A 9,124-nucleotide genomic window follows, 5' to 3' on the forward strand; every position below is an offset into this window, starting at 1 on the left:
GAAAGACGCAGCAGTTGGCACCTGTGTTTCATCATCATCAGAAACGTGCTGAGGTGGTATTCCCATGTCCTCATCAGGAAACAAAAGTGGTTGTGCATCAGTGCATTCTATATCTTCCACCACTGGGGAAGGGCTAGGTGGATGCCCTTGGGAAATCCTGCCAGCAGAGTCTTCAAACAGCATAAGAGACTGCTGCATGACTTGAGGCTCAGACAGGTTCCCCGATATGCACGGGGGTGATGTGACAGACTGATGGGCATGGGTTTCAGGCACCATGTGTGCGCTTTCTACAGAAGACTGGGTGGGAGATAATGTGAACGTGCTGGATCCACTGTCGGCCACCCAATTGACTAGCGCCTGTACTTGCTTAGGCCTTACCATCCTTAGTACTGCATTAGGCCCGACCAATAGAGATGTCGCGAACATAAAATTTTCCGTTTGCGAACGGCGAACGCGAATTTTCGCAAATGTTCGCGAACGGGCGAACCGCCATAGACTTCAATAGGCAGGCAAATTGTAAAACCCACAGGGACTCTTTCTGGCCACAATAGTGATGGAAAAGTTGTTTCAAGGGGACTAACACCTGGACTGTGGCATGCCGGAGGGGGATCCATGGCAAAACTCCCATGGAAAATTACGTAGTTGACGCAGAGTCGGGTTTTAATCCATAAAGGGCATAAATCACCTAAAATTCCTAAATTGTTTGGAATAACGTGCTTTAAAACTTCAGGTATGATGTTGTATCGATCAGGTAGTGTAAGGGTTACGCCCGCTTCACAGTGACAGACCAAACTCCCCGTTTAAAGGCAGTCTGTCACCAGATTGTGAGCTTATAGACCGCTTACATAGCGCTCTAGCATAGCAGTCTATGATTCTAATGGTACCTTTGATGTTTTCTTGTGAAGTTCCCCCATGGCAAAAACGGACTTTTATTCATATGTAAATTAGCCGGGGCATGCGCACTGCGATGCCCATTGTGGGTGTCTCTGGTCCGCCTCCTCGCCGCTGTTTCTCGCCGTTGGCTGGCGCATGCGCAGTAGCTACTGCGATGCCGTGCCCACAATGGGCATTGCAGTGCGCATGCCCCGGCCAAGCAATGGATAGTGCAGGCGCGGGATCTCGCTGCAGAGAAGGAGGACGCAAAGGAAGAGCGGGGCAGGCAGAGGAAGAGGCTGGGGCGGGGATATGACGAAAAGAGGCAGAACAGCCTGGGCACCAACGAGGTGAACGCCGCCCTAAGCACTTGCGAGCCCTAATTTACATATGAATAAAAGTCAGTTTTTGCCTTGGGGGAACTTCACAAGAAAACATCAAAGGTACCATTAGAATCATAGACTGCTATGCTAGAGCGCTATGTAAGCGGTCTATAAGGTCACAATCTGGTGACAGACTCCCTTTAACACACCGCAAAAAAACGCAAACAGTCCATTTGCACAACCGCAAACTCCCCAATTGCACAAGGTTGGATACCAAGCTAGCCATGTCCCGTTCCTTGTCCTCACTGACGTCATTGAAGGTCTCTTCCTCCACCCAGCCATGTACAACACCAAGGGTCCCTGAAAGGTGACATCAAGCCCCTTGGGACGCCTGCTGTGGTTGGTCTTCCACCTCCTCAAAGCCACCTTCCTCCTCTGACTCCTCTTCTTCAGACTCCTCTCTCTGCGTTGCCGCAGGTCCAGCAATCAACGACGACAAGGCTGCTTCTGGTGGTGATGGTAACCACAACTCTTCCTCTTCATGCTCATCTATGGCCTGATCCAGCACTCTTTTCAGGGCACGCTCCAGAAAAAACGCATATGGGATGAGGTCGATGATGTTGCCTTGGGTTTGACTGACCAGGTTTGTCACCTCCGCAAAAGGACGCATGAGCCTACAGCCATTGTGCATGAACGTTCAGTAACGCAGCCAAAAAATACCCAGCTCCGCAGAGGCTGTCCTCTTTTTTTTTTATTAAGAAAAATCTGTTCTTAACAGTTTAATCTCTGTTTTGTCCCCTATCAGGGGCCGGTGTATGGAATAGATTTTAGGAACCGGGAGATGGAAAAAGATGCTTGGTCGGTCCTCTTACTTCCAATTTGGGGCATTGCGCGTGCGCCGTGCAATGTACTCTGCAATCCCAATATGAGAGGTATGTTAAGTAGTACTATTCCTATCAGTTTAATCCCTGTTATGTCGCCTATCAGGGGACGTGTATGGAATAGATTTTAGACAACCGCAAAGAGTTGTCAATAGTTGACACACTCATGACATAAATTTTATTCCTCTATCCGTCAATTTTGGTGTAGTGATGACTGTGCTCGTGCGCACGTTTGGGAGATTGCAGGCAATGTTTTTTTTTCAAAGCCTATGGTCGTGCTGAGGTAGTTCAGTGACAGTTAAGTGACCCAGAAAACAATGATTCTGCAGTGTGGGCCCATTGTTGGCCTAGTAGGCTTTAATGATCACCTTAGATGATCACAAAGAAAATTAATGTTTTTTCTATGCAAAATTATCCGGCCGATCGCTTTTGGTCTGTTCACAATTAGTGTTGAGCGCGAATATTCGAATTGCGAATTTTTTTCTCGAATATCGCAATTTCGAGATTTCGCGAATATTTAGAATATCGTTCTATATATTCGCGAAATCGAATATTTGTTTTTTTTCTTTTTTTTTTATTATTATATTTTTTTCTTTCCCACTTCCCTAAAGTTGTTCTTACCTGTCCTTTGGATTCCTGGCTTCCTGGCTGCTCCAGTCAGTGGCGTTTTCAACTTACTGCTATATTCCATATTAGCTAAATTACAATCTAATCTATATGTGTATTTTACGAAATTTCGCAATAGTCGCAATTGCGATGCGAGTAATATAACACTAAATATTCGCATGAAGATTTCAACTTAGCACTGCTATACTCCATATTCTAGCCTAATATGGAATATAGCTGTGCTAAGTTAGCACTGCTATATTCCATATTAGGCTAGAATATGGAGTATAGCAGTGCTAAGTTGAAATCTTCATGCGAATATTTCGTGTTATATTAGTCGCATCGCAATTTCGACTTTTTCAAATGTTCTTAATATTGCTCTAACTTCGTCTTTTAGAAATTTCGTAATATTGCTCTAACTTCGTCTCTTAGAATATTACGAATATTCTAAAAGACGAAGTTAGAGCAATATTACGAAATTTCGTAAAATACACATATAGATTGTAATTTAGCTAATATAGTGCTATAATCCCTTTTTTTTCCTGTAATTTTTTTTTGCCTCTTCTGAACTTAAGTTTTGTAAAATATGTACACTATTAAAAATTATTACTATAGCAGTATATTAGCTTAAATACAATCTATGTGTATTTTACGAAATTTCGTAATATTGCTCTAACTTCGTCTTTTAGAATATTACAAATATTCTAAAAGACGAAGTTAGAGCAATATTAAGAACATTTGCAAAAGTCGAAATTGCGATGCGAGTAATATAACACGAAATAGTCGCATGAAGATTTCAACTTAGCACAGCTATATTCCATATTCTAGCCTAATATGGAATATAGCAGTGCTAACTTAGCACAGCTATATTCCATATTAGGCTAGAATATGGAATATAGCAGTGCTAAGTTTAAATCTTCATGCGACTATTTCGTGTTATATTACTCGCATCGCAATTTCGACTTTTGCAAATGTTCTTAATATTGCTCTAACTTCGTCTTTTAGAATATTCGTAATATTCTAAGAGACGAAGTTAGAGCAATATTACGAAATTTCGTAAAATTCACATATTAGCCTAGCCATAGTCATTAGCATAGGAACGTTGCCTTATACTATCAAGATAAATATTCGCAATATGCGAAAAAATAATTTCGCGATAATTGGAATAATTGCGAATATTCGATTTCGACGAATATAACACGAATATTCATGCGAATATTCGCGAAATATCGCGAAATCGAATATGGCACCTCCCGCTCATCACTATTCACAATGAAGCAACGACCTTATCATCTGGGGTGTGCCAACATTGCCTTTGCCAACACACTCATAGAGGTGGTCGCTTCATTGTGATACGAAAGCCCCTTCACCACAACAAGGTAACGATCACGAAGGGGAATTGACACATGTATGTGCCTTTTCTTTTGTTTTGTTTTTGCAGCCACAGTGCAGCACCAGAGGCCAGAAAAATTAGGCATGTACACATGCCTGAAAAATTAGGTATTGTTGCAGCCAGAAAAATTGATGTTTTCCAGGCAGAAAGTGCACTAAAACATTGCGGCTTGAACCCTAGTAGGTGGTGGATAAGTCACGCAAGTCATCCGGCATGCAGAGATAAAATACAGCAGCGTGTGGACCATTTTTAGCCCAAGGCAGCTCATCTCATCAGGCCTTTTTTAGTCAAATGTGTCGCCCAATGTCAGTCCCTTCGGGATCCATGCCTCATTAATCTTAATAAAGGTGAGGTAATCTAGACTTTTTTGACCTAGGCGACTTCTCTTCTCAGTGACAATACCTCCTGCTGCACTGAAGGTCCTTTCTGACAGGACACTTGAAGCGGGGCAGGCCAGAAGTTCTATTGCAAATTGGGATAGCTCAGGCCACAGGTCAAGCCTGCACACCCAGTAGTCAAGGGGTTCATCGCTCCTCAGAGTGTTGATATCTGCAGTTAAGGCGAGGTAGTCTGCTACCTGTCGGTTGAGTCGTTCTCTGAGGGTGGACCCCGAAGGGCTGTGGCGATGCGTAGGACTTAAAAAGATCCGCATGTCTTCCATCAACAACACGTCTGTAAAGCGTCCTGTCCTTGCCGGCGTGGTCGTGGTAGGAGGAGGATTACTTTCACCTCTTCCCCTGTTAGATTCCCGTTGTGCTGTGGCATCACCCTTATACGCTGTGTAAAGCATACTTTTTAATTTATTTTGGAACTGCTGCATCCTTTTCGACTTCCGGTAATTCGGTAACATTTCAGGCACTTTCTGCTTATACCGGGGGTCTAGTAGCGTGGCCACCCAGTACAGGTAGTTCTCCTTCAGCCTTTTTATACGAGGGTCCCTCAACAGGCACGACAGCATGAAAGACCCCATTTGCACAAGGTTCGATGCCGAGCTACTCATGTCCTGTTCCTCGTCCTCACTGATCTCACTGAAGGTCTGTTCTTCACCCCAGCCACGTACAACACCATGGGTACCAGATAGGTGACAACGAGCACCCTGGGATGCCTGCTGTAGTTGGTCTTCCTCCGCCTCAAAGCCACATTCCTCCTCTGACTCCTCTTCCAGCGTTGCCGCAGGTCCAGCAAGCGATGCTGATAAGGCTGTTTCTGGTGGTGATGGTGACCACAACTCTTCCTCTTCACGCTCATCTACGGCCTGATCCAGCACTCTTCGCAGGGCACTCTCCAGGAAGAAAACAAATGGGATGATGTCGCTGATGTTGCCTTTAGTGCGACTGACTAGGTTTGTCACCTCCCCAAAAGTATGCAAGAGCCTACAGGCATTGCGCATGAGCGTCCATTAACGTCGCAAAAAAATTCCCAGCTCCGCAGAGGCTGTCCTAGCACCCCGGTCATACAAATACTCGTTAACGGCTTTTTCTTGTTGGAGAAGGCGGTCGAACATTAGGAGTGTTGAATTCCAATGTGTCGGGCTGTCGCAAATCAAGCACCTTACTGGCATGTTGTTTCGCCGCTGAATATCTGAAAAGTGCGCCATGGCCGTGTAGGAACGCCTGAAATGGCCACACACCTTCCTGGCCTGCTTGAGGACGTCCTGTAAGCCTGGGTACTTATGCACAAAGCATTGTACAATCAGATTCAACACATGTGCCATGCAGGGCACATGTGTCAACTTGCCCAAATTCAATGCCGCCAACAAATTGCTTCCGTTGTCACACACCACTTTGCCGATCTCCAGTTGGTGCGGAGTCAGCCACTGATCCACCTGTGCGTTCAGGGCGGACAGGAGTGCTGGTCCGGTGTGACTTTCTGCTTTCAGGCAAGTCAGCCCCAAGACGGCGTGACACTGTCGTATCCGGGATGTGGAATAGCCCCTGGGGAGCTGAGGTGTGCAGTTGATGTGGAGCAAGACGCAGCAGAAGAAGAGGACTCAGCCGAGGAGGTTATCGAAGAGGATGGAGTAGGAGGAGTAGAGGAGGTGGCAGCAGGCCTGCCTGCAAGTCGTGGCGGTGTCACCAACTCCCCTGCAGAGCCACGCATTCCATGCTTGGCAGCCATCAGCAGGTTTACCCAATGCGCAGTGTAGGTGATATACCTGCCCTGACTGTGCTTTGCAGACCAGGTATCAGTGGTCAGATGGACCCTTGCCCCAACACTGTCTGGCACACAGACATGCCATGACTTCCTTTTCCACAATAGAGTACAGGTTGGGGATTGCATTTTGTGAAAAGAAATTTCATCCGGGTACCTTCCACTGCGGTGTCCCATAGCTACAAATTTTTTGAAGGCCTCAGACTCCACCAGCTTGTATGGTAAAAGCTGGCGGGCTAAGAGTTCCGACAAGCCAGCTGTCAGACGCCAGGCAAGGGGGTGCCTCTGTGACATTGGCTTCTTACGCTCAAACATTTCCTTGACAGACACCTGACTGTGGGCAGATGAGCAGGAACTGCTGAAGGCGAGAGACGGAGTGGCGGATGGTTGAGAGGGGGCAAGGAGGACAGCAGTGGTTGACGTGGCTGAAGATGCTGGACCAGGAGGAGGATGGCGGCTTTGAGTTTGTGTGCTGCTTGTACTCATGTGTTGATCCCATAGGCGTTTGTGATTTGAGATCATGTGCCTTTGCAAAGCAGTTGTACCTAGGTGGGTGTTGGACTTCCCACTAATCAGTTTCTTTTGGCACAGGTTGCAAATGGTATCGCTGTTATCAGAGGCAGACACAAAAAAAATGCCACACTGCTGAGCTTTGCAATGACGGCATTCTGGTGGTGGCAACAGCATGCGTTGATTGGCCTGCTGTCTGGCTGACCCCGGGTGCCGATACATGCTGTCTGACTGTGCCACTAGCTCCTTGCGACGACCTCGCCCTGCTTCCAACTCGTCTCCTCCTTCTCTCTGTCTCCCCATCTGAACTTTCCCCCTGTTCTTCTTCTCTTTGAGCGGGCACCCACGTGACATCCACGGACACATCATCATCATCAACAGCTTCACTTGTATCTGACAACTCAGCAAACGAAGCAGCAGCGGGTTCAACATCATCATCATCACACCGTACGTCCATGTGTGTAATGCTGCCTGACTGAGACATATCCCTGTTATCTACATCCTCTGGCAATAATGGTTGCGCATCACTCATTTCTTCCAACTGATGTGTAAATAACTCCTGTGGTGCCCGAAGCTGAGCTGGAAGAGGATGGTGCGTCAAGGTTTCGAGCGGAAGCTGTAGAAGTTTGGGTGTCTTGTGTTAGCCAGTCAACTATGTCCTCAGAACTTTTCGAGTTCAGGGTACGTGGCCTCTGAACACTGGGCATTATTCTAGGGCCAAAGGGAATCACAGCACCACGACCACGACGGCCCCTGCGGGGTGGCCTGCCTCTGCCTTTTTAGATTAGTTGTACTATGTGTGCAAGCTACTGTGACACCAGATATGAGTGGCACTGTGCACTGGCAGTAGTTGGCACAGTACACGCTGTAGGCCTGACACACACGCTTGCAGGCAACTAACTGCTATTATATTACAGTCAAAATTGTTCTTTTTTTTTTTTTATGTAATCTACTGTGACACCAGATATGAGTGGCACTGGTGACACTGTGCACTGGCAGGGGCTGAAACACACACGCTTGCAGGCAACTGACTGCTATTATATTACAGTCAAAATATATATATATTTTTTTTAATGTAATCTACTGTGACACCAGATATGAGTGGCACTGGTGACACTGTGCACTGGCAGGGCCTGAAACACACACGCTTGCAGGCAACTAACTGCTATTATATTACAGTCAAAATTGTTCTTTTTTTTTTTTTATGTAATCTACTGTGACACCAGATATGAGTGGCACTGGTGACACTGTGCACTGGCAGGGCCTGAAACAGACACGCTTGCAGGCAACTGACAGCTATTATATTACAGTCAAAATATATATATATTTTTTTTATGTAATCTACTGTGACACCAGATATGAGTGGCACTGGTGACACTGTGCACTGGCAGGGCCTGAAACACACACGCTTGCAGGCAACTGACTGCTATTATATTACAGTCCAATTTGTATTTTTAATTTTTTTTATGTAATCTACTGTGACACCAGATATGAGTGGCACTGGTGACACTGTGCACTTGCAGGGCCTGAAACACACACGCTTGCAGGCAACTGACTGCTATTATTTCAGTCAAAATAGTTTTTTTTTTTTTTATGTAATCTGGTAGGGCCTGACACACACGCTGGCAGGCAACTGCAATTAGATTACAGTGGAAAAAAATAAAATTAGACTGATGTACTAGCCCTAAAAAGGGCTTTTTGGGGTGCTGTAAGGACGCTGTCCTTACAGCAGAGATCAGATGAGTCTTTCAGGACTGGAGTGGACACTGAATACACTAACCTAGCTATCAATTTCCCTATTAAATGAGCAGCAGCTACACTGTCCCTCCTCTCACTAAGACTGCAGCTTCCGAATGAATCTAAAATGGATGCTGTCCAGGAGGTGGGAGAATCTGGGAGGGAGGGTATGCTGCTGATTGGCTGGAATGTGTCTGCTGACTGTGAGGTACAGGGTCAAAGTTTGCTCAATAATGACGAATAGGGAACGGACCGAACATCGCATATGTTCGCCCGCCGTGGCGAACGCGAACAAGCTATGTTCGCCGGCGAATAGTTCAGGACATCTCTACCGACCAAATATCGCTGTAGATTCTGGCGACTACTGGGACCTGAGGTAGTAGGTTCAGTTGGACGTGTAGCTGTGGCAGAACGGCCACGTCCTCTCCCTGCACCAGAGGGTCCACCAACACCACCACCACGACCAGAACCGTGTCCCTTATTAGATGTTTGCCTCATAGTTAGCGTTCAAAAAGCAAAGTAAAAAGTGGTTAAGTATGTAAAAAATAATTAGACGCCAATATAAACCCTGATGTAGGGTATTGCACTCTATTTTTTTTTAAACTCTATATGACAGCGGTATTTGTGGCCTAAATGTGACAGTCACCTAT

The 9,124-nt window shown here is 46.0% G+C and overlaps 1 non-coding gene across 1 annotated transcript; it reads left to right on the top strand.

Moving 5' to 3' along the window:
- The first annotated feature begins 1,934 nt into the window (after positions 1-1,934).
- Positions 1,935-2,119, top strand: LOC120996729. The gene has a single exon (XR_005777848.1). It is a non-coding gene; the product is annotated as a U2 spliceosomal RNA (small nuclear RNA).
- The last annotated feature ends 7,005 nt before the right edge of the window (positions 2,120-9,124 follow it).

The sequence above is a fragment of the Bufo bufo genome, chromosome 3 (assembly GCF_905171765.1).
Source record: "Bufo bufo chromosome 3, aBufBuf1.1, whole genome shotgun sequence".
NCBI lineage: Eukaryota > Metazoa > Chordata > Amphibia > Anura > Bufonidae > Bufo > Bufo bufo.